General features: G+C 45.1%; 1 protein-coding gene across 13 annotated transcripts in view; it reads right to left on the minus strand.

The window, feature by feature from the left end:
- Positions 1-26,790, minus strand: part of PITPNM2 (phosphatidylinositol transfer protein membrane associated 2) — a 124,624-nt gene that overhangs the window by 62,821 nt on the left and 35,013 nt on the right. The gene's annotated exons all lie outside the window — the stretch shown is intronic.

A 26,790-nucleotide genomic window follows, 5' to 3' on the forward strand; every position in this document is an offset into this window, starting at 1 on the left:
GGGGGGAGGAAAGAGAGAAGTGGTTATTTTCCATTCTTATGGCAGAACATCCTATTTAGGAGAAAAAAAAAACAACAAACAAACATTAATTTTTGTAATAGCTATAAGCATAATAGCAGAGAGAAGAATCCCTGGAGTGCTACCAGACCTCTGATATCAAATTGAACAGAATCTTTCAGAAGAATTTTGATTTGCTTCAGGGGATACCATCAAAGCTATTACTCTCCTGACCTTTGCCATAGCATCAATCAGACTTTCATATGCAACAGCATCTCCATGGAAGAGATGTGACAAAAGCTCCAAATGAATAGTCAGCTGCTGCCCACAGCCTCCAGTGCCAGCAACACACCTGGAGATGCATCCTCTCAAAAGCATCAGGTTTTATCCTCTCAAATTCATTTAGCAGCAAGAAAAAGCAATTATTCAGCTTCCTCAGCCCTCAGTAACAATCTGATGAAGAAAGACCTTTGGATTCTAAGAATAAAGACAGCAGAAATGTACTTTTCTTCCCTGCTTTATTCTGAATTATAGTCTTGGTAGGACCCTTTCTTTTTGCACCTCCAAAACAGTCTGCTGCCAAGATCCTCCTGTCACTTCTGTCAATGTCAGGCTCATTTTTACACTCCCACTGCATGAGAACACAGTCAAAGATCAAACTGCAACAGAGAAAAATCCCGTCGTAGCCCACCTCAAGGCACTGTAACAGAATTACTAGTTCAGAATTCAGGGAACACAGCATTTACTACACCACAGGTCAAAGCAGGAACTTTTCAAATACCTTTAATACTCCCTATGGACTGTGGATAAAGACAATAACTTTATGTAAGGAAGCGGAAATAAAAGGATGACTGTGAGGAGAAGAGGACACAAGAAGCAAAGTCTGTTATCAGCCCCAGTCAGCCTGGCCAGGATCTGGTGATGGCTCTCACAGCACACAAACCATTCACTTGCTCCCTTCTTGTCACCAAAATCCACCTTTCTGCTGTGCCTGCTTATTGGACACCTTCAGACAGAGCTGCTGGAGCCAAACCAGCCCCAAGCCCTGTGACTGGTGAAAACAACCAACAGAATAACCCCAACCAATTTATCTTGTGGATTAAACCACGATGTGGGAATCAGGAAACCGCACCGCTATCAACAGCCCTTAGTGCCAGTCGGTGTTTGCACAACACTTCAGCAACCTTTTACGAGGTTTAGAGAGGCTCAGACACATGCCCATGGTCACAGAGCAACCAGGGACAACACGCAGTGTTTATAACCCGGGTTTACTGCGACGTGTCTGCCAGAGCTGCCCCACTACAAGCACGTGTGGGGACACTGCTGGGGGACACTGGTCCAGGGGACACCCAGCCCCGTGCCACGCTGCCCCAGCTCTCCTCCCTGTGACTGCCAGATTTCCAATCTGGCACTAAAGCAAATCCACCCCGGACCGACTCTTCTGGAATAGTGATCCGTCTGGTGCTGCATCATCTAAACAATTTATTTCCAAATTCAATTCTCTGCCGCATTTTATTGCTGTCAGAGCAATCTGTGCCCGTGGAGGGGCGGATAAAGAAGTCTCTGCTATGGCAAAGCCTGTAGAGAATAATTCTGGGAAAACTCTGCTTCCCTACACTGCCGAGCTCTGTACACAAGTGTGTGCATCCACACATATACAGGATTTCCTCCAAACTAATCCTCCAGAACAGGTGAAGATAATCTCATTCAGTGGTTTTTAATTAGTGTCATGGCAAGGAACAACAGTTACCACCACAGGATGGATCTCAAGGACCAGATCTGCAATGGTGCAACTCCAGGATCCCAGCTCTTGGAGCTAATGGGAGACTCAGCTACACATCTTGAGCAGTTTCTTGTGCTTTAGAGATCTTTGAAAATTAGATTGAAAAGCTTCTCCCCTTGCTCCCCAAATGCTCTGAAAGTGATTCTGCTCCATCATAAGGACATCAATCACATCTGTCCTTGCTGCTTGCTAAAAGCAGAACATTTCTATTGATTGGAGGAGATGAATAAAACAAAAAACAGAACCTAAAAGGCAATAAAATGGCAAGAAACCAGTACCAACATGGAAAAAATGTGTTTATAATGAAGTGCCAGTCAGGTAATCATTCAGATGGCTGAGACACAAGAGGGTTTATTTTATCACAGACTAAAAATCCCAACATTTTGGTCCCAAGCAGGCACAACAGCAGCCTTGGCATGTGGAGCCTGTCTGGTCACAGCACTGGCTCCTGCTCCAGCTTCCTGCTCAGATTTTATGGGAGATGAGGGTTCAGCATCAACCCTCCTGCAGGTTTCTCCTTCCCTGTGGCCAGTGATCAAAAAGCAGCATTTGGGCTCAGCCCACAGGACTGCAGGCAGCAGCAGCCCCTGATTATGTGCCCACTGGAAGTGACCCACTCCAGCTCCTGAGAACTGGGGGGAAAACAACCCTGGAAACACACTGGGCAACACCATGGAGCAAATCCCAACCTCAAACCAAGGGAAAGGCACCTGGGATCAGCAGCCTGACACTGAAGGAGGCACAAAGAGAACACACCTGACTTGTTTGCCTGGTTTTTAGCCAGAGTGGCAAAAAAAGAGTAAATTATTGAGGTACATTTGCAGCTTGGATTGTCTTTGAGTTGAAAATAACCTGTTCTTATCCCTCCGAGAGCAGTGGAGCCCAGGTATCAAACCATGAAATAAAAACATGGGATTTCACCAAATTCACATCTGGGGGAACACCATTCCAGGTGGGACAGAGGTGACAAAATGGCCCTTTCAGACAACTCACTGAGGACAGTGGCTCCTTCCAAAATCCTGGGATTTCATGGAGAATCAAAGACCACTCATATTGTCTAAACAAAACACAGAAGTTTCTCTGTAGAAATGATGAGAGAGAGGAAAAAGGGCTTCTGGAAGCAGGGAAGCCACCACACAGCTCTGGAGGACAGGTGTCACAACCCCAGCTGTGTCCATGGCACCCATCTGCACCCAGCCCATTGCTGGAAGCAGCAGAGGTGTTTGAGCTGGGATTAGCAAACAGCCAGGGTTTCACCACTGGATTTTGGCCACACCAATCTGGACTTTCCATAGATTTGCCAAACCCCTGTGGCTGCACAACTGGAAGCTCCAGAGGCTGTTTGCAAACCTCAGCCTGCAGCTGGCTGCCCAGCAAGAGGCACGCAGCGGTGACGCAGGACATTTCCAGACTCGCTGCTGCTCCTGCTATAGCCAAGTGGCACATTTGTACAGCCCTGAGCTGTAGTAACGGGGAGAGCCAGGCGCATAATTTTATACCTCAATTATTTTGAAATCAGGTTCTCAAAGCATCATAATTATGCTGCAGAGTCAATATCCTGCTGAGATGAGTCAGGTTCACCTCTGAGCCGTTGCTCCAGGCTGTCTGAAGGCTCATGCACAGCCTGCTGCATTTACTTCCAATTTTAACAGTCCCCCTCACAACAATAAATTCCCTAAAAGAAGTGCCCATGCTTTAAATTAGGGGAGGATTATCTGGATCTGCAGAAGCTGAACAGACCAAGAGACCCAGCAGAATCTCTCCATTTAACCCATGGACTTGGTTCACTTGGGAGTGTCTGGGCAGCCTCCCTGGTACTAAAGGAGGTAGCAAAGGCCTGATAACAACTGACAGCTTTGTAATTAAGGAGTAAGTTCAGTGTGTGAAGGGTGGTTAAACTGTGCTACAGGAGGCCAAATCCCAGCCAGGCTTCCCAGGCTAGCCCTGAGGAGATGGAAAGTGAGTGTGACAGCAGAAATCCCAGCTCCTCGGCGGGTTCAGGGTAGCAGAACCACTCACGCCGTGGGTTCAGGCTACAAAAGAGCTGCTATGACTCTTCTCTTCTGTCACCTCAATGACAAATTTTGACCAGCTCACTTTTTCCATGCTCAGGCTGCTGAGCAGAGGCTTTTCAGGGCTGCAGTGAGCAATGCCCCAGCAGCAGGAACCCACCTCAGGCCATGGATGCTGCATCCCTTTTCCAACAGACACGACAGAGAGCAACTATAATGAGCTTTTTCCAGCCTCACACAGGAGGTTCATTTTATGCCATTATAAAGTTAAAATGAAAACCCATCATGGAGCTCACACAGCAGCTGGTAGCAGAAGCAGGTCCCAGCCCCAGGTCTCAGGTTCTGATCACTCACTGCCTGCTCAGGGCTGTGCTCCCTGTAGAAGCTGAGAAAAGTCTCCTCTATGAAGGAGCACACTCGTGAGTTAAGGACTGATATTCTTGACTCAGCTGTTGAACATTTTTCCCTGCAATACTTTCACATCACCAAGAAATTTAAGATAATTAATAGAAACAACTGTAAGAAAAGCAAGCCAAACCTGTAATGGTAAAAGGATGAGCAAAGGCATTACCTGAAGACCTCACCTACCTCCCTAAAGACCTTCCTTAGGCTGTCTACATCGCCTTTATCCCCCAAGAAGATGCTTCCTTGAAGAAAGCGATATCAAAGAGATGTCAGTGGATCAAACTCTTAGACTTTGGAAGCAACACCAGGCTTAGCAGCCCAGCCACCTTCCCCCTCCTGCAGAGCTCCCTGGAGGAGGACACAGCGCTCTCCCATGACTGGAAGCACTGCATCCTTACTGTGCTTGGATTTATTTATGCCTTTAGAAGCTGCAGCATAAGTGGGAAACAGAATCCCAGGGCCGAAGTCAGCAGTTTTCAAAGGCAGCCTCGGTGCTCACACCTTGATTAATGCGGCAGTTTCCCTCCTGGCCCAGAGCAGTCTTGCTCAGCTTTATCTGTCCAGAGTGGCATTGCTGCAAAGACCATTCCCTGTCACTCAGATCCTGCTTGTCCACAGTGTCCCTGCCTCTCAGAAGCTTTCCACGAGTATTTACAGAGCCTGGTCGTCAAGCCTTGCTCAGCCCTCACTCACCAGCCTTGCCTGCCCAACCCTCTCCCAGAGCTGTGGCACACACAGCCAAGATCCACCACAGGGACCAGCACAGCCTGGAATGTGTCCTGCCCACATCCCTCTGCTGGCTCCACGGGAAGGAGACAGGACAGAGAGGAACTTCTTGGTTTGAGAGTGCTCAGCACACTCTAGGCTGGAGTGTAAGTGCCACTGTGAATTTCTCATGACTGATCACTACTCTGTAAAGGTCAGGAGAAAACACAATTAATGAGGCTTTTCCAAGAAGATGAATAATGAGTGCTCATATTTTACCATTCCCTTCCCTCCCCTCCTCGCCCAACCCCACCAAAGTGATCTCTCCAGTGGGACTGTTTCAAGCCATGTCTACATTGGAAGGTTAAAAAGCCTCAACATTTCTATTTAGTAGCTTTGTGGCCACAAACCACTTATCACTGCTCTCAAAACTGTCTCTGTCACACACACACACGTACACTAAACTGAAAAGAGAGAACGAGCCTTTGAAAATCAGCAGTTTTCAGTTTTCATCATGTGGGTCGTACCTTCTCACTGACAGCTAAGCAGATTTAAAAACTTATCAGGCCCGGGGAAAAAAAAAAAAGAAGAAAAAACTGATCAAAAGTTAAAGCTCCTTAAAAGTGCACAGTTCACACGCTCTCGGCTCCAAGGCCACTGTGTCAGTGTGTGACTCTGGGCAGGGTCATTCATCCTAATCTCCCACCTCATCTGTCACAACTTCAGAGAGAAAAATTACCATGCAGATGTTTGCACATCCCAGCTCCATGACTGAGCTTAGATCCCGTCCCACAGTGAATCAGCAGCTAATGAACAAGTGCCCACATTGCACAGCTAATGAGCAAGTGCCCACATTGCACAGCTAATGAGCAAGTGCCCACATTGCACAGCTAATGAACAAGTGCCCACATTGCACAGCTAATGAGCAAGTGCCCACATTGCACAGCTAATGAGCAAGTGCCCACATTGCACAGCTAATGAACAAGTGCCCACATTGCACAGCTGCAGCAGTCCAGTGCTGGAGCTCCCGTGGGGCTGGCCACTGCCTGCAGCACAGCCAGGGGACAAGGAAAACACAAGAATTTGGGGCAATCAGCTTCCCTAGGTGTGGGGCAAGCTCCAGAGCGCTCAAAGGGAGCAGCACAGCGAGGGGCTGAGGACAAACATTGCTTGGTAAGACAGGGCAAGCAAGTCACATTTCCAGTACTTGATCTTTTTGCCATTATTAGATACAATTTGACGTCACTTATAGAATTTAAGAGCTCATTGTAAAGTAGACGTTTATTACAACTGAAGGATGGAAGCAGTCCAAATGCAATATAGCGACACTGGAGCTATTAAATCTTGTTATAGTTCACTGGGCAGCCAAACACTGGCTCAAAGCAACATGAGGAGAAAGGGAGGGGGGAAAGTAACACCACAGCAAAGTGTGCACAACACCCATCACCTTTTCTGCTTAAACATTCTCGGATATTGTGCTGGTTTTTTGTACTTTCCATTCCTATTACTACTTCAGGACCTGGCAGAGGAAAAACTGACTGCCTTCCTTCTGCTTTGTAAGTGATGGTGTGGTGCAAGGCCAGCCAGCCCTCCCCACGCACACAGGGACTCCGGGGGGATCAGGTGAAGTCCATCAGCTGAACTTTGGTTGGAAAATTAACATTTCAAGTCCTGCCGTGCCTGGAGGTTATGCAATAACGATCTAATAAAGAAGCCATTAAAAGAACTAATAAGCACACTCGAGCCACAGATGAGTTCAGAGGGAAAGACAAACCAGCCTCTAATCCTTTTGCTGATACTGGGGATAAAGATAAATATTAAAAAGGATGCTGACATTGAAGTTTAAACGTTTCCAAGTAGTCTGCATGAGGAGAACAGCCACAAACCCCAGCATCCTGTGGCCAGGCTGCAGAGCCTGGTGAGCTAAAAGAACTGGGCAGATCCTGCTTTAATGGGGTTGCTCTTAGTCCAAGACTCAGCATTATCCACTGAAAAGAGGCCAACATTACACGCAAAAATACATAAATATAGATGTGTAATATATATATATAGACACATATATATAGATATACATATATACACACAGAGGGAAACAAAAATAAAAGCAGCACTGACAGTGTGGCAAGTACAGCGTGTTGGCTGAAAACAGACTGAAAATTGCTGGCAGCTCATTCAGCTACTGTAAAGGAAAATCTATGGAATGCCACAGGCACACAGCATGGACAGGATTGTTCTTTGGTTGGTGGCACATCCATTAGTCTGAAGGGCCACTGGCATGCAGGAGCCTACAGACTGTGGGCAGCAGTGGCAGGGAGATGGGAGGCAGGCCAGGTTTAAAAACAAAATAAACATATCTAATTTCCCAGGTAGCATCCCTGGGAGGTTATTGCATTTACACTTTACAGCTCCAGGTGCTACAATCCCTCTTCCTGACAGAAATCAGGAGAGGGAACACAAGGGAGCTTGGTGCAGTTCCCACCAGCTGGTCAAGGCTTCACTTGTATTAAGTAGTAAAATCCCAGCCACAAATCCATCCAGGCTCTTAATGCCCATGTCCACACCACCCCTGTTCTCTTTCTCTCCATCAGCAGCTGCACTGGAAATCCCAGTTTTCTATTAAAACACCAAGGGCAGAAAGTCATGAAAACTCCCACTCTTTCATCTTCCCAGTCACTAAGCATGAAAGTAAGAAATTGAGAGCAGGGAGGCTGCAGTCCAAAGCTTTATGTATTTCCTGTGACTCTTGTTCTTACCCTGCTGCACAAGGCACTTGAAAGCCCCTCGGTCCCAAACCCATTACAGCCATATTCCACCTCTCCTGGAATGGCAACCACAGCACTCATTCCCCATTTTATAGCTTATTTATTCATGGGTCTTTATGCTCATCTTTTCCAACCGTCAGCCCATTTCAGGCTATTTCTCAATGTTAATTTGAATTTTTATCTCCAAATACTTGCAGATCCACTAAACCTGCTTTTGAGACACTAAAACGCAATTTTGGGATTTGAGTCAACATTGGACAGACTGTGGATTGCTTCCTCAGTAACTCCCCATTCAAACTGAAAAGGGTCATCAACAGCTACTTCACTTTTTCAGTAGTTACAGTCCTGGTGGAAAAAACATTTTATTCCCTCACTTATGCAAATATCATGTGGAACAGGAAATGAGCATTCAAAGCTGGTTTAAAAAGACTATTTCATGGAGAAAAACACTGTACCATTGCAAAGGCAGTGTTAGAGCACTGTAATACTTCACAGGTTTCATTAGGCTGAGACTTGCCTTGCCTAAAGGCAAAATGGGGATAAAGAAAATAAGTCCCACTCCATCAGAAGAAACTTGTAATGACACCTAAAATTCTTACATGGGGAGCAAGACAGACATAGCAGTGAAGGCTGATGAATAATGGTGCAATTGAGGTGGAAAGTACAGGGCCATTTTGCACAAGAGCAGTAAATGTTTAATATCTCTGTTGCGTCTTTCATCCATAACACCAACAGATTAACAAGGTTTCTGTGGCTGGGTAATTTCTTTGGAGTTTTGATCTTGGAAATAATTACACTAAATATTTTATAAGCGCCTTTGAAAGTTTTCTTTTTCCTTTTTTTTTTTAATAAAGAAAAAAGAATCGCTCACTGCTCTCAGACTGCAGCAGGGTAATGAAAGTGCACAGCTAATCAATAACCACTTTCAGTTCATTAGTCAGCACATTTTGGGCTGGTGTTTTTTGTTCCCTTCCACCATTCCACATCCCACATACAGAGTGATGGTGCATTTTTAAAACATCACATCTTACTGCCTTTGCAAATCATCCTTAATGCTAACCACAACACGGAACACCCAGCCTCTAAATACACCCACACCATTTAGAGGCTTCCAGGGTGTTTCCAGCTGAGCACTTTTGCCAGCTGAGACAGAGGAGGCCGAAGTGCCAGACCAGCTCTGTTTCTTCTTTAGGCTGGGTAACAAACTGCTGGGTCATTTCTGTCCCTCACTCCTCTTTGAGGGGCCTAAGGAAGGACAAAGCTTTGTCAGACACTTGGACAGCCCCAGCTCGGGCACAGGCAGCTCCAGGCTCCTCTCTGGGGAGCTGCTGATGGCACCAGAGCCTTGGCTTTGCCCCAGCTCCAGCTGCAGCTCCACAACACCAGGAGCCCTGAATGTGCTTCCAGACCTGGATGCAATCAATGGCAGTTCAGGCAGCAGAGACCCCAGGGTACTGCCAGGGGTCACCACATCCCCAACTCTCACCTCCTCCAGGAAAACCCAACGTACTCCTTCCCCACTCTGCCCACTCCATAAAAAATACAACCCAAAAGACACGCTATGATCATTGAAAATAGAGCTGAATCTGGAAACTGAAGCCAGGACTTTAAAATAAATAAATAAATTATTAATTCACCCAAGCCAAGGGCAGGAGTGGTACCTAAGGAGACAAATGCAGGTACTGGCAAGAAAAGAGCAAACAGCATTCTGTGAGTCACCCACCCAGAGCAGAGGCACAGGAGCAGGAGTGCCTGGCTGGGGCCCAGCCCTGCTCCTTGCAGCAGCTCCTGGTGCTTCAGGGATACATTAAAGCTCTGCCCTGGCCTCAGGGACAACCATCATTATCCCTCATTTGCAAGGAAATTGAGACAGAGAGAGAAAAATTATCTGGTCCAATATCCAAGAGAGAAGTGGTGACAAAGCAGATTCAAGATTGGATCCAACTTTTTCCACAAAATAATTTTTTATAAAGAGAGGAGGGAGTGAAGTAGCTCAAGCAAATTCAATTTTCCTGATAACTGGCACAATTCTGCAAGAAAAAAATGTGAATAATTTTTTTTCTTCTTACCAACTGCCTTTCAAGATATCAGTAATTTTTCAGAAAATAAAACGATTCTTGAAAATATCAAATTTCCCCAAGAGCCCAGAGGTTCTCAGCACACACACCACCCCAATTCCTGCCACCCCCAGACAAGCCCTTTTCCTGCTGGAAAGCACATGGGAGCTTCAAGAACTTTTGTGATCTGTTGAAATCTTGGTAGATGCAGGTTTGGCCAATGCAGTAACTTGAATGGACTGGCAGAGCTGCCCGGGCAGCCTGTGACACTCAGACCAGCATGGCCACAACCAAATACCCACCCTCCCTCTTCCAGAAGGGCCACAGAGCTCCTGTTCCTACAAATGACCAGGAAAGAACCTACTCAAGATCAAAAGATGCTGAAACCCTCACAACAGTAGCCCCAAAACCCCATGCAAATAATCCTTGCTGGGGAAAATATTCTCAGATGTAATTAAGTGATGCTCTGAACCAAATTTTTGCATTACTGTCTTGGGCATCACAAATCAAACTCACTTTTCAGCTGTCAGATCCAGAAGACAAAATTTTGAAGCAAATCCTTTGGCCTTTAATTCTGACCCGTTTTGCTGAACCCCTCCCACAGCCCTTCCCACTGCCACTGCTTTCAGAAAACCAAGATCTGGCTTCCTCAGAATTCTCTCCAGGAAACAATTCTCTTTTCTACAGAAAATTTCTGGATGTATCAGAGCATTTAACAGCCATAGAGCACATATTGTGGTTTCAGCCTGATAAAGCAAGCAGAGAGCTTTCCCAAGGGTGGAATTCTCCTGTTCCTTGAGGACTCATGTGTGGTTTTATTCCTCAAATTAAATGGGATTTCAACCACCTCCTCCAACTACAAATTCAGCTTCACAAGTCCATCAGGGTGTCCTGCAACAAGGTGTCACGCTGCACATGTGGGTCAAAAAAAAGCAATTTAATGTAAATTAAAACAAAAGTAACAAAATCTGTTCCGTGACCCCCAAGACCCATTCAAATAAACTTTTCCTTTATTCCCCAACAAATATCCAAATTGTTTCAGGGGCATTCTTTTTTGAAGTGTCCCTTACAAGACAGTGTTACAAAAGCAAGCTTACTAAGGGTTCAGGCACAAAATTTTCCTTTTCATGAGATGCACCATCGGATGGAAGCCTTGTTCCAGCCTGACAGCAGCTGAGGAAGCAAAGCACAGAGCAGAAAGTGTCCAACCCCTCGGTTCAGATTTCAGGGATGGCTCTGACCTGGTGGTGCAGTTCCCTGACCCAGCCATGGCCTGGCCACTTTTCACACCTTGGGAATTTCTCCATCCTGGCTGACCCAGCTCTGCCAGCTCTCGGATTGCAGGAGCACTGCACAGCCCCACATGCCCTTTGCTAAAGGGCATTACAGCTGTATTTATATCTGACATAAATCTGCTTTGTAAACAGTGACCTGATTCAGGAGCTGGGCTTTCTTGGACAGCCACATCCAGAGCACACATGTCTGCTGGTCCTGAGGGACAGCCTCTCAAAAACCCCAGAACTGGCAGGTGGAAGTCAAAACCATTCAAAGCTGGAGGGTTTGGGATATCCATGAAGTGTAACAGAAGAACCAAAGGACTTCAACATTCCAGCTTGATCACAACATGGCATGAAGGACAATTAGTCTGTGCAAAAAAAAGCTGCCTGCTACAAGTCTACAAGAAATGCAATAACTGAGGGATGTTAAAGTTTGGACAGTTTGGTCCAAAATTCACTGCAAATGCTGGCTCACAGTCAAAACAATCAGGAGCTGAACTGAAAATAATATTGAAGTTCTCACTCCAGGCACCGGACCCTGTTTTCTCATCTCATTTCTATTATTCTGTTTGCTGCCAATTCAAAGAACTGCGACCAAAAAAATCAGCCCATTAGTCTTGTTCTTAGAAGTGCTAAGCTCTTATTTAGGAAGTTACTGCTATCCACTGAGTCCATAAATTACAGCTAAAGTACATAAGAAAGCAGTCATGACATAACCCCAATTTAATCTGAACCAGGCCACCACAGTCAAAGAAGTGTTTTTCAAAATGTTAATTAATTTTTAAAATAATGGATTAAAGGGGGTTCTCAATTAAAAGAATACTTTAAGGAGACAAGCTAGAGAGGATTGTCCACTTTATTAATACAGCAATTTAACAGCTATTCAACATGTAATAACTTCTCATTAAAAGTCAACCCTCCCCCTTCTCCAGCAGATCAGCCACCCATTTGTCAGACACAATACAGCTTCATTAGCCTAAAAATTCCATTTCTGCTCTTCTGCAGATTTGCTTTTATTTTCCTTCTGTCAGTAAGCAAATATCCTGAATGACAGCAAAGTCCAGAAATCAATAACACAAACAGGGCCTTGGTCTTTCACGGGTTCCAGAGGGTGTTTGGGAGAGCATTCCCAGCAATGCCAGCAGTGACAGCACACACAACTCCTGCCAGACCAGGTGGGAAACCTTGGGATCAACCTAAACAACTCTGCCCAAATGCACAGCAAAGGCTCATCCATGAGCTGGACCTTGTCTGGAAGAGCTCACAAATGAAACCTTTTCCACGCAAGGATTACCCACCAGCAGCTCATGGCCTGCTTGGATTTGGAGCGTGCCATTGAAAAGAGGATATACAGTAATTTTACCAAAAGGTTCCTTGAGTTTTTGGGTTAAGCATTGTCATAACGTGCAACACAACAGCAGATGGCTCCTTCTGGGTGGGTGCTCAGCCAGTGCTGAGGCTCCACAGACCTGCCCAGAAGCAGGTGGGAGCTCAGACAGGGACAAGTCCTGGGGCTGGGCACCAGCAACGTGCAGTTCTCAACAACACCTCTGAGAAGTGTGCACTCAGGTGTCCTGGAGACCCAGACAGGAAAAGCCCTGTGATTCCAGGGGAAAGTTGGAGCACTGAGTGCAGAAGCTGCAGAGCAGAGCAGCACAGCAGCAGCCCCGTGCTCCGAGTCAGCCTCGCTGCTGCAGCCACAGCCACATTCCGCATGGATTTCACTGCAGAGCTCCAGGAAGTCCTTATTAAATGATAACAGAGACTGAAAGAGGTTACAGCTAAGGCTAATACCACCCAAAAGCTAAAGCAAACAAAAACATTCCAGTCTAAGATTAATCTGCAGAGACCATTCAAGTTATTCTTAAGACCATCAACAGCCACATGCCCAGGCTTCAATAAAAAGGGACACCTTTCCTCCAGCTCCTGCAATTTTCAGGAATGAATCCAGACATCAGCAGAATAGGAAGTTCAGGATATATACAGTATTGGTTTCCAACAGAATATTTATCATATCACGTGAGACCAGCATTTTTAGCCAACTTGGGAGAAAATAGACAAGCTGCAAAGCTGCCCCAAAAATACCAGTCACGACAATTACAAGGAAGAAAAGCAAAGCATAAGTGATGTCAGCACTAACAATCCATACTTTTAGTGAGAGGCTGCTAACAATTTTTTTTAATTACACAGACTACTGCCAAAAGATTATCTCAGCTGCTCAGGTGTGCAATTCGTGTTTCCAGTTAAAAAAAAAAAAAAAAGAAAAGGTATCAATAATTATGTAAATCCAGGACCTTATCCTCTCTGTTCTCCCACTAAAACAGAAGCTTTTGCCAAGAACCAGCTGCCCCTCCTTCCTCAGGACAGCACTATTCATCTTCAGCATTTTTAATAAAATTGATAAAGAGCAAAACCATCCAAGAGGTAGTAAAAGCTTAACAACTTATCCTCAGCTAGAGGTGGAGAGAAAAGAGCCTGGCTGACAGGAGCCAGCCGCGGGTGAGAAGCATCCCTGGCCACGTGTTGGTGACAGTGGCTCTTCCCGAGGCACAAACCAGCTCCAGCTCCTGCAATGAGTAACTGCAGGGCTTGCAGGAGTCAACAGTTGTAATAGAAGATTTATTTTTGTCACTAAAATCAGCGAGGGTGACTCACAATAGGCTCAGGGAGCCTCGTTGATGAGTTTCATTTTATACAGTCACTTTTCACCCTTGATTCTCAAAAATACCAAGTGACAATAATGACAATAGAGTATAATAGTCCTAATTAGCTAATGGGAGAGAAAGCTTCCAAGTTCCAAACTAACCAGAATTGTTACTTCTAAAAATGCAATGCAGTTGATCCCTGTTGATCTCTGAAATTAGAAGAGAAAGAAGAAAGCCATTCTCTTCTGCACATTCAGCAACAACATCCCCACAGCCCCATCAGGAGAAAGAACACGAGCAAGAGCTGTTCAGAGCCCTGGCTTCAGGATGATTTACTGCTAAATACATTAGAAGCATCTCCTGCTGACAAAATAAATAGGTCTGACTGTATCAAAAACCAAGCAAATCATTGCCTTCTCAACCACAGGTTAATGCATTTTTTCCCAGCGATTATAAAGAGGACAAAAGGACAATGGCAAGCTTTGAAAATAACTTGCCAGCTAAGTGATGGCTCAATAATTACATTTTGGAAAATTTTCCTTGCATTTCACACTACTGAAGCCACTCTCAAAGCAACTGAAAGCACCAGCAACAAAGAGAAGCCAATGTGAAACTTGCTCTGTTGACTTGACCAAAGCAAAGGGCTGTGCAGGAGAGTGGACTTGGTAAAGTCAAATTTAGGACAACCACTACTGCTCTTTAAAGCACCCATGTTGGTTGGAATCTTTATTTAGGACTAAAGTCCAGTAGCTTTCCTCTGAATAGGGGATCACATGGAAGCTATTTTCTTTGTGGAGGTTATTTTGAGCTGAAAATATTTTCCAGTTCCATGCTGACAGACAGATTATACCTACACTGTTTTACAGAATAATGGACAAGTTTCTGAAGCCTGTCACAGGGGAAAGTAGAGAAAGCAGCATTTTTCTCTTTACAGTATGTATTCCTGCAGGAGTTTACTCTTTCAAAATAAGGTCATGTGCTCCTTTAGCACAAAAGGGCCCAACTGAGCAGAGCACAGCTATCTGTTCCATTTGTCATCCCAGACAAGACGAGATAATCAGATTAGCCAAACAGTTACAAATTGCACACATTTGAAGGAGAAGGAAGCAATTTTCTCATATTCCTCTCCCCGGCAATCACCTCCAAGATTTCCAAGACAGCAGTGTCAGCCTCCCTAACACTTCCCAGCGCTGAGCTCCTCCAGGATTCAGAGACAAATTCCTCTGGAAGCCCCATGTCACCTTGTCACATTTATTGGAGAAAATGGTTTGCTGAGATGATGTGGTAAAAGCCTGCATTAATACCTCCAGTGCTATCCCCACCTCCAGCAATGTTCCCTAAGAGCTTTCCTGTGAAAGGCTACAAAAACCCTCCTGGGAGAGGCTCCTCCACTCTCCCCACCCAAACCAACACGCTCTGGGTGCAGCACAAGGGGTGATGCCAGGACAAGGACAAAGGGGATCATTTGCTGTGTTCCTGTTGCATCTTTCAACCCTGAGTGGCCCACAAGCTCTTCCAGCAGAAATGGTGCCAGACCAAGGGCAAGGGGAGCACCCAGGCAGAAAGCTAAGGAGCATAAAGAGGTTTTAAAAGCAGAGAAATCAGCAAAATGTGTATTTGCACCACAGGCACCTGTCTCCAAAATCCCACCTGAACCCCTTGTTTAGGGTTTGGGGCGCCCTAGGACTGAAGCTTAAGTTATCACATTCTGAAAGGGGAAGGGGATTCGTTAAGTAAATTCCTTTATACCTTTGCAGTTCAATTCTTACACCCGAAGACACTCACACAATCTGCAGTGAACAGTCTTTGGAAGAAGCTCCCTGAGCCAGAGCAGAAAATGAACACGAAGTTAGCAGCAAGTACAACCCTCTTCCAGCTCTTCAGCTTGCAGGTGATTGACAGCATTTCCAGATCAAAAGCCTTGCACGACACAGACCCATCCACCAGGCAGCACCAGACTTTTTTCAGTGAACAGTAAATTGCTCATTTGCTGGAACACAAGGTGCCTCATTTTCCTCCCTAAGACACCACTAATCCTGTATGCAGGGCTAAAATATCTCTGCTGCCCAGCCTGGTGTTGTCAGTGCTGAGAAATACTGGAAACCAGAGTGCTTTGATTCACACTAAGGACAGCTGAAAGAAATGTCAGCAGTTTTTATTTTTAAATGCATGGAGTGCTGTGCCCAGGACCAGGAACACTCCCAGTTCTCTCAGACGTTTTAGCACATACCAGTTCCTATGAAAAAGGTGGTAGAGACAAACCTTCCACTCAATAGTGCCCCTCTTGGGGTCAGCCACAGAAATCTCTCTTCTCCTTGATTCCCCAGACCAACTTTCCAGCCTGGGATGGCTCCCAGCTTGCATCACACCCCAGGGGACTGGGGATGATAAAGGTCCATCCTCAAGCTTGCGTGGAAACAACGGTTTGTGCAGCTTTTTGACTTAATTGTTTCACCTCCAGAGGATGGAGAAATCATCTGTGACTGACATCCCTGTAACTGGCACCCCCAGTTAAATGTTAAACGTCCTCTGCTCCTGTCCTGCATCACAAAATGAGCACCAAAAAAATCCCCAAAAGTTAAGCAATACAGAGACAGACTGTGCTGCAGTTGGGAGAGTTACACACACCACCCAAACTCGTGACATTCCCATAGAAACCACGGAGGGAAAAGAGAAAAGCCTCAAAAAACTGACAAGATAAAACACACACATGGTGAAATCTGTAATTCTGGTGAAAAAAAATCTGCATGTGCAAGTTCCTCCGCAGCTCTCCAGCAGCTCAGGCACTCAGGGCTAACACAGGTAACACACAACTGATGCCAATAAAGCTTTTTTCAGATCCCTCAGGCTGCCTGGTGGGAATACCACACATTCCCAGGAGTGGTATTGCAGAGAACAAAGCTGTTGGGTATTAGAAGCAACTTTTTCCCTGTTACTTATGAGTCTGTTCTTGCAGTCAAGTGTCACTACAAATCAAGAAACTTCCTTAACTTTTCCTTAGTGTGTGTAAAGCCTTTCAGAACATACATTTTCCTCATTAGCAGAACCAGTTAAGCAAATAAATATTGGGATGTGCAAGAGAAGCAATTGATTCTTTCAGTCATATATATATCCCTGTTGGAAAAAAAATCCAAGAAAAAAACCCCATATTACTACCAAGAGCACACAAGTTCAGCTAATGAGCTAACTGGCCACTTTCAGAGAAAAAACAAAAAAAACGTAAAAAAGTTAAATGTTCTATCACACACTTCCCTACTTCAGACAAGTGGTTTTGTGTGACATCAAAAAAGGGAAAGAGAAAAAGAGGAAAAGGGAAGAAAAATACAGGCATGCTTAGCAAATGGCTTTTAAATCACTCAGGGTGTTCTGCTCATGTTCAGGAAAACCAGTCATATTCCAGGGCTTGGCAGAAGCAAGGCAGCTCCTCCAGGAGAGGCACAAACACGCATGGAAGGAGGTTGGTTGTTACAAACTGAATCATTCCCTGAGATGCCTGATGCATCTCCAAAGCCCCTCCAGACAGAGGAATAACATCCACAGCGAGCCTGGTGCTCAGCTCAACTGACTGCACACCCCTGAGCTCCACCACCAAAGGCAGGAATAAACGCCAACCCCAAATCCAGGAGGTTTGGAAGTGAATCTGGACACCAGCACTCTTCTGCCCATCCAAGTTCTCCATGGCAGCAGGAATGCCACGTGAACCTCCCTCTCCTGGCATGGCTGGGATGTTACAAACACATTGCCCCTGGTTTTCCCCCAAAGCTTCACCACCAGCATCTTTCATGCATGATCTGCTTAAGAAAAATAGAAAAACAGGATTGTTTTTCGGGTCTTGAGAAATACTTTAGTCTGACGGATTTTTTTTTTCTGGAATTAGTTTCTAAATATACACTCTACCTACCATGCCATCAAAAGCAGGGCTAAAGACACTAACTAGCCAATACATTAAACAGTTTATCTTGTTAGAGGTTTTACAGCTACTTAATAATGAGTTTTGGTAACCACTGCCTGAATGTGTCTATTACTGTAAGACAGTCTTTAAAAATATATATAATCTGTAATAGCATAACCTTTCCCTTCAGCTGCATAAAAACTCTGTACTCCAATCAATATCATCCGTAGCAAGAAACTAAAAAAAGATCAGCAGAAGCCATAAAGCACAGTAAATTACATTCAGGGAACAGCTCTACTGCCACCATATTTTATAGAAATTCTATTTAAAATTCACACATACAAAAAAATGAGGTATACAGAAAAAAACCTAGATCTGGACAAGAGATAAAGCAAGTAAGTTGCGCTGTCTGACAGGCAGGATAAGAAAAGCAGAAGGGTAGACTGAATCTGACCTTTGTGGGTCAGTCACATTTTCCATGTGCTGCTAAAGATCTCTCCCCAGGGGGAGGAGGGGGCAGCAAGAAAATCAATTCATAAAAAAAACCCCATCAGTGTTTACATTAAATAACCAGTGAGAAATTATTATTTTACAAATCAGAGTAAATCTCCCATTACTTATCTGGTCAAGAGGAAAGTTTAGCATCACCCTGCCAGTATTTTGGCGTTTGAAGGTTTTACACATCTCAGAGTCTGAAAAGAGCCAGGCCCTTCCATCACACAAAATAACAAGCATTCCTCCCACTCGGAATCCAGAGGCACTGAAGGGCACCACAGCAGCTGAGTTCACACAGCACCAGAAGAGCACAAGCATTTCTTTAGCCAATAACAACAAAACTCAAAACAAAGCTACAAATATAAACTCAACCTGCTTAGGAACCTTCCATTGCTTAGGAAACAAGTTATTTGCTCTTTAGCCTTACTGACCTTCCTGAGCAAAAGGTCATGAAGAGATGCTGACACAAGGAATCAAAGTTGCTGCCACCTTGTCACCTGGACACAGAGCCATGGACTTACACCCCAGAGTCCCCACCCCATTAGCAGTAAGGAATCAGGTGTTTATTAAGAGTAGCTGGGTATCCAAAACAAACAGGTTGAAAATGTGGATAAACTTAGCACAGCTTAGGGAACAAAAAAAGAAGTGCAAGCCCCCCTGCTTTTCCTGCTCGCTCCTTTCACAAAAGCTTGGACATCTGCAGGAATTGCCTCTCCAAGTACATCCAGGGTTTACTCACTATTTATTCCCAGGCAAGTCTCAAAGCAGCAGCCCTTGGCAGAGCTGTGTGAGATGACCCTGGGGCTGCCCCACCTCCAGCTGCATTCCCGGGTGCTCCCAGCTGCAGGTGCTGTGAAAGGTGCCAGCCAGGGCCCTCCTGTGCTTATCTCACCTGCAGCCAAGTTCCTCCTTTGCTGCTCTAAGGCTACTTCCAGTCAGAGTCGGGAAGATGAAAGGAAAGCAGATACAGAGGCATGGCTGGAAGTAGAAGTAATTAGGATGTTGGAAACCAAATCAAAACAGAAGACACAGCTTTTAAGAAGTCCTCCTCTATTAATCTCAGGCTCAGAGAGGGATAAAAATGTTTCTATTCCAATGATGATCTTTGAAGAAAAAACTCAGTATTTGGCACAAGGAGTAAAGGTAACTCTCAAGCTGGAGAATTAAGCAGTACTTACATTTATTTCCATTTCCTTAGCTAAGCCAGGTATAATTATCTCCAATGCATGCTTCCATGCATAACTCAAAAATCAGGAATATCCCTAACCTAAATCTAAAAGAAGGACTTGAGATCCCATAGCCAGGTGATGCTCCCCATAAAGAGCAAATACAGCAATACACCATTTTCTTTGAAAAGCTGGTGGTTTAGGGTTGTTGTTTTTCCAGGGATTTTTGTTTAATGGTACACTTTTTTCTTTCTACCTTTCTGCCAGCTTCCCTAGAAGAAAACAAAACAAACCTCTATGACTAATCCTTCACTTTGCCAGCTGACAGAAACCACGGTGTTACCACAGCACATTTAAAATAAAATTACAATTTTCAAGGGAAAATGTAGAAGCACATTCTGGTCCTTTGCCTCCCCCCTCATCCCTGAGCCATCACCCTGCACTGACATCCCTCATGAGCCAGGGCTGGAGCTGCTCCCTTCGCCTGGGGGAAGCCTCAGCACCTCTGGATAGAAAATCCACATCAGGACAGAGAGGGAACTGCTTCTGCCACCCAGAACTGGTGTGAGAAGCTGCCATGGAGGAAAGGGAACTGCTCAAGTGTCTTGAGGTACTGTGAGATGCTACAGCCAAGCCAGAGGGAATACAGAAGCAAATGGATTCAAGTGCTCCCACAAACCTGAAGCTTCCAGACAAGAAATTACCAGTAATTACTAATAATATGATTTTCATGCAGCACTCATCAGCATGAACCAGTTCTGTCCTCACAACAAAAGCCACAAACAGTTACTGAATTAGCTTATTAAGATCTCTGGGATTTTTTTTGAACCTTCATAACCATCAAAATTGGTCTGAATGCACAAACATGATTACAATAAAAAGGCCCAGATGTCTTCTGGACACGGCAGCATCAGATCCAACATCATATGGCAGAGACCTCACAGTGAGGAATCTCTTCTAAGGGATGAAGGCTGCTCCTCTGGAGTCACTGCTCGTCCTGGTCCTTCACAGGAGGGACTGCAGCACAGGAGGAATTTCAAAAGCTGCTGCTCCTCTTTAAAAGAGCACACACCAAGTATCAGGAGTGGCCAAGCAAAGTGGCCAGGGCATAGCACAGTAAAGCAAACAAGCAAACAAACACAAATAAAAACACCTAACAGAAAAAAAAGAGAGCCCAAAGGCTGCAGCTGATTTTCCTCCTGTGTTGCCCTTTCCCATCAAATCACAGCCCTGTAAGGCAGAAAGCCCAACCTCCATCAGATGCTCTGCTGGTTAAGAGCCAGGCACAGGCAATGTGACCTATGGACCAAAGCAGACCCGTTTACATCAAAAATTTAACCTCTGGGATGCAAAGATCAGGAGGCCCCTCCTGATGGTGAAAAAGAACCAATCACTTCATCAGTGAGGTGGTCCTGAAGGGAAGAGAGGCACAGCAGGACAGAGGAGGCTTCACCCAGCCCTGCAGAGACCTTGTCACTGCCCAGAGCCAGAGCCAGGGCACCAGGAGGGGACAGGAGCCCTTTGGAGGCTGCTGTGCCAGCCAGCAGGAGCAGAGCCAGAGCAGGACAGGGCTCATTCCAGAGACATTTTTAGCACAAAGAGGGGAAGAGCACAGCAGCTCTCCTGTGCTACTGCATCCACCCACTTTCCAGAATTTCCAACTCTATAATGATATGGTTCCTGGAAGAGCTCTTCTAACTGGATTAGAGGACATCTCGTGAGCACACCCTTGGCAGCACCATGACCATGGTGTGGAAGGACTCCTGAGTGCATGATCCAGGCCCTCCATAATTCAGTTACATCCCCTTTTTAGCAGAGGTGAGAGGCAGGTGTTTTAAAAGCAGCTTGCCCTTAAGTTTGTTTTGTGTTTGAGGGGTTTTTAATATTTTTCTTTGTTCCTTCCTTACAATAGTAAAACAAATTGCTGTTTTTTCTCCTGTCCCAATATTGGTTGTGCTGCTGAGAAAGCTCATGTATCAGAGCAAAACTCAATTAAAGATGAAGCATGGACTCGGTTTTCTTTTGAGCAGGAAGAACAGAGACTCCCAAGAAGCTTTACCCTACACTAACCAGGTTTGGCATTGCCCAGACACACTTGCTTTGGGAATTTTTATGTAGTGGAAGAAGAGTTTTTCCACAGCAACAAATACTTTATACAGCTGTCCAAACGAAACCACCCATTTGACAGGAGATTCAGCCCATCTTTGCATTCATTCATTCTCTGAACCATGCCCTTAAAAGGAGAGTGTGTTATTCTTTTGCATTAAGCAAAGCTGTGTTAAAATGTTTGTTTCTGATGGAACAGGGAGACAGACACCAGGAGGAAGCAAGCTGTGTCTGAAGAGCAGAATTCCTGGCAGATGGGTCAAGAGCAGCAGCTGTGTTCACAGAAAACACACACGTCTTTACATACTTGGGGCTGCCATGTGGAAACATCACAAGAGATGGTTCACAACGAGGGGAAAAGAGCCTGCTTTTGACAGCAGGGATCAGGATGCTGCTCTCCTGAGCCTCTGCAGTGGATGCTGCAGATGGATGTCTCATCGGGCAGGGAAAAGGTCAACATTAATAATGGAGCTGCACCAGTTCGTGACAGCCCCAGAAATATCATGAAGAGATACTGATCTTTACTGCAGTGTGATCACCACGCACATGAGAACAGCCCCACCTGCCCAAGACCACGTTGAGCCATCGGTGCTCCCAGTCAGGCTTGAATTTCCTGGGCAGCACCCTGTCCCTGAGCACATCAGGGCACATTTCTCCCACTACCTACACAAGAGACGTGACAAGGGAGAATCAAAACGTGACATGTCCTGGCCTCTGTCCTTGCTGTGAAGCAGATCCTTGTGCAAGGATGACCAAGGAAAACTGAACCACAGCAGCCAGAGCCCAACGAGACTGAAATCAGAGTTCACACTTAACAGATAAATGACCCAATTTTAGAGTGCTCATCACACACCACTTTGTGCAGCCAATTCAAAAAGCAGCTCCACATCTTCCCTGCGAGTCAGGCAAAGGGCTGCTGCTGGATTTACTAAACTGTGTCATGGAAAGAGCTACAGATGCCTTATCATTGCTGAAATGTTAGAGAGATAAGGTCCCTGTGCCAGCTGCCTCCTGGAAACACAGCTAAGGGCACTTTATGCTTATTCTGCACTGAAACCAGTGTATCAAATCTTTTATGCTAACAGCAGTTCCAGACACCCAGCAGAAAATGAGCATCAACATTGCCACCACATACTTTAAATTGCCCTGGCCTCAGCAGGCTCTCTCTAGCCCTTCTTTCAAGATGTTTTAAGTGGATTCTTTTCCCCAAGAAGGGCCAGGGAGACACAGAAATTGTTACAAGCAGAACGAGTAATGAGTTTAGCAAATCCCTTATGCCAGTTACACTTAAACTGCTGCCCTAAACACACTAGGTAGTAACAGTAATTAAATAAGCAACAGCATTGTGCTCCAAGGATTTTATCCACTGAAGGGCTGGTAAGCACTTGAAGCCTTTGTCAGGAGAGCATGTTAGGTGCAGCTTTGTTCTCTGCTCCTGGTGAGGATGGAGAGGCAGCTCTCCATTTCCAGAGGAGCACTAGACAGGTTAACAGCACTCTTGTTTTCTCCTTTATAGCTCAGAGATAGAGGGGAACACGAAGTGTGATGTGAACACACACAGGAGGGCTGCAGTAAGAGGAAAAATCATTGTTTCTGTTGCAGATGCCCTCAGCACCATTTCAAAAAACTACCCTGTTAGGATCTGCAGAATTCAGGAGATCATCATCTCTGGATGCTGGACTTGATTCTTTATGGCAAATCCCTAACAAAAACACACCCTCACCCTCAGGGGGGCCAGCAACCAAAGGAAAGCTGTTTCCTTCACCACATATTCCACAGGGTCATCTCCTCCCAATTGTTATTCCGAGGACTTTGTCCTTCAGCTCTCTGCTATTTATGCACATTGTTAATCTGAGCACTCCACATACTCTGAGCATTCACAAGTCTACAGATAGGACTTGCTCTATTCATAAATAGCAGAGCTCCTACAGGGAAAGATCCCAGGATTAGTCAGAGCTATTGAGAGAAGGGAAATTAGACAGCAGGTACAGAGAGAAAGCCCAAGTGTGTGTGTTACATATTTAAATGACACTGACATTTCTTCAAAGCCTTACTGGGTTTTTCATAGGTTGGGTTCTTTGGGGTATTTTTGGTTGATTTTTTTGGAAGGCTGCAGTTGTAAAGGAAAAATTCTTACAAAAATGATCAAGCAGCTGTTATTGTCACAGTGGGAGAGGTTGAATACCATATGATTAATATCCAAGCTTACTGTGGAACAACAAGAAAGAACGGCTGAAAGGAGAAGGAAAGTCAAACTAGGGGGAAAAAAACCAAATCAAAATCACTCACACAATCCATACAGATTAGACACTGAGCACATTGTCACAAGGGACAGAACAGAGTCCCCACAGCTGAGGAGGGACCTGTGTGACATGCTCACACCCAGGAGCCCATTTTGCTCTGTGCCCAAAGAGAAACATGAGGGGATTCAGGCATCCTCAAGAGCTGGGCCTGGATGAAGGCTGGAAAACACATAGCTCCTGCTAATAAATCCCTTAATTTATTAAGATATCTTGTCATCATTGAAAAGAAAGAAACCCCTGGAAACCACACTTAGTGAACTCAGCAACTACTAAATACAAAGACAACTCAAGAAATGTATGTTCTTATATCTTCTTAACTTCTTGTTTCACTACCTGAACTGTAAATTAACATATTTTTCCTCTTCTGTGAAGATCTTTTTTTCCCCCCTTCCCAAAACTGACATAGTTTCATTGCTGTTCCAAGGATTTTTCCCCCTCCTCAATCTGAGAATTAACTTGTCACTTAAGGCCCAGCCTGTGAAAACACACACGGACAGAGCTTTCCTGATCTCAAATGCACGTAGCTAACACAGTTCTCCTTTGTGCTGCTTCAGGAGAAAAAACAAGAGAGAAAACCAAACACACGACCTTTAGAGAAACCCTTTTTTTGCTCCACCAACCACCTGGGCTAAAATCAAGCTCTGCCAATCCTCCTCATATTAGTGAAAGCCAAGCCATCCACCTGCAGCATCCCACTGCACCAAAAAGACTTTTCTTCCAAAAGCACCCACTCTGCATTTTCATCCTCTGCTCTACATGGACACAAGAGCCTCTCTTCAGGCTAAAAAATGCATAAACAGTTACAGGTTGAAGAACATGCAGGCACAGCAAAATAAAACTAGCATTTCTGACATTATTGTGCTGGCGAGTCACCAATTCATTCTTGTTTGTCAGCTCCTGTAAGGACCAAGATCTTCACAAGTGGCTGAGGCCAGCTGAGGTGGCAGCCAGGCTTGGGCCCAGATGCCCAGAGCCAGAAACGCCTTTTCCCCCTTTCACTCCTGGCTGCCAACAAAAGCAAGAAGGGATCAGAGAGGAACTCCAAGTGACAACATCCCCCTCTCCAGCCTCTCTCCCAGCTGCAAACTCCAGCAGCATTTCAGCCAAGTTCAACACGACCCACCAGCTCTGTCCCTTTGGGGAAGCGGCTCTTCCATCACAAAAAAACCCCAAGGTTTACTTTCCATCCCTGCAGTTTTACAGACTCAAAGGACCTTTGGCAGCACAGCCAGGAGCCCTCTCCACAGGTGGCAGGACTGACAGATGCCCAGACCCCAGGGAACAACAGCAGCAGATCAAAAAGCACCATCCCAGCGCCACGGAGCCACCCAGGCGATGCAGAGCACGGCTGGTCTCAAGCTGGGGCACAAGTGGTTCAGGGAATTTGTTTGCACAGTTTGGCCTTCATTAAGATTCCATTGGCTGGGATGCAGAGGGGGAAATCAGGGATGTATTTGTACTAATGGCAGGGACCACATAATAATTTGCAGTCTCTGTGCCTAAGGCTCACATGTATCACTTGTATTGAAACTTGCTTTATTTCTTTTATTCTTTCTTCCCAGTTTTTCTCTCTTATGGCAGCCCACTGTGTCTTTCATACACTTTCACCTTCTCCCCTACCACGAGCTCTGTTTGAACAAGGTTTTGCAGAACAGAAAAATCTGTTTCCTGCTGGAACTAGCCAGATCTGACTATTTTGCCTAAGAAAACAGTGTCCAAATACAACAGTAACCCTCCACAGCTCAGACCTAGGGTAGCTGGTGATCAATAATACCCAAAGTCAGCAGGGACCAAGAGTCAAGTTTCTAATCACTAAAAACAATTACCACAAACTCCTGCTGCTTCACAAACTTAAATCAGTTTAAAAAGAACCACCACAAGGGGAATGGAGCTTGTTCAGTGGGAAACAGAGTTTTCTACAAGTAGGAACAGAGGTGAAGTATTGAAAAGTCCCATTAAGGAAGTATCAGCCCTTTGATGTTTAAGTGACTTAATGCTTTTGGAAAACTGGGCTTGGTCACATTGGTGATCCAGTATTCTATAGAAAAATTGTGGTTCTGGTGCTTAAAATCTTGTGGTTTGAGGAAAATTCAGGCTACAGGATAGGGCTGGAGCAATAAAACCTCCCAGTGAGCAGCTTGAGTTTCCTTTTCTAATCATCCAAAGCCACTGTTGGCAAGGAGCATGACAGGCTTATCCAATGGCTTCCATAAAAGATTGCTCACTTGTGCACATTTTGAAAGGGCAACCCCTTCTGCCTCGCCTCTCTTTCACTGTTATATTTAAATACATTAATATTTTAAACTTCTAAAAGCACAAGCAATTTATCTCTTCTTTAAAAATAAATAAGGTGGGGAGTGTGATCGTATTTAGAAAGCTGTACCTTCTACCTACTTTCATGTCGATAGAAGCATATTTCAATGCCCCTAGAGCACACAGGAGGTCAGTCCAAAGTCACAAGGGAGCAGCAATTTTGGATGCCCAAAGTGACACCTTCTTTTAAAAGAAGCAGTTTTAAGAGATAAGCCTGCAGCCACCTACTTATCTCCTGAAAACAGAGAGGAACAGACTTCCATCACTTCAGAGAAATACTTCCTTCTGTGTTTGACAATAAGAAAGATAAATAATAATAATAATTATGATAATTTAAAAAAAAAAGAGGCAGGAGACAGACAGACATCTGGGTTATGTTCTAAATGTAATTAGAAGCCTGACAACAGGACAGAATAATGTCAAACAAATTACAAGCAATGTGTTTTCATTCACAGGGTGACAAGTCAACAGGCAGGCAGTTAATTTTAAGACTGATTATGTACCAACTCCTTAAATAACACAAACACACTCACCTCCACGGAAAGCAACAGGGAGTCCAAACACACCATCGATCTCCCTGTGGGCAGGGCTGAGCATCTCAGCTGTGTCTGGGAAACGATGAGCGTGGATTTTAGGGGGGGTTGTTTGTTTTCCAAGGTGCTGGCATTGCTCAGTGGGTGCCCCAGCCCGTGTACCTTGGATCCCAGTCCTGCTGAGCACCCTCAGCTCTCACAGGCACAGACACATGGAAGTGCACATAAAAAAACACACTGCAGTGGCCCTGCCTGAGGGGATCAGCTGTGGGAGGAAAAGCTGTGTGGTTCCTAAGGAGGGTTTTTCAGGGCAGCACCCTCACACCACCTCAGATGATT

Source organism: Passer domesticus, chromosome 17 (genome assembly GCF_036417665.1).
Source record: "Passer domesticus isolate bPasDom1 chromosome 17, bPasDom1.hap1, whole genome shotgun sequence".
NCBI lineage: Eukaryota > Metazoa > Chordata > Aves > Passeriformes > Passeridae > Passer > Passer domesticus.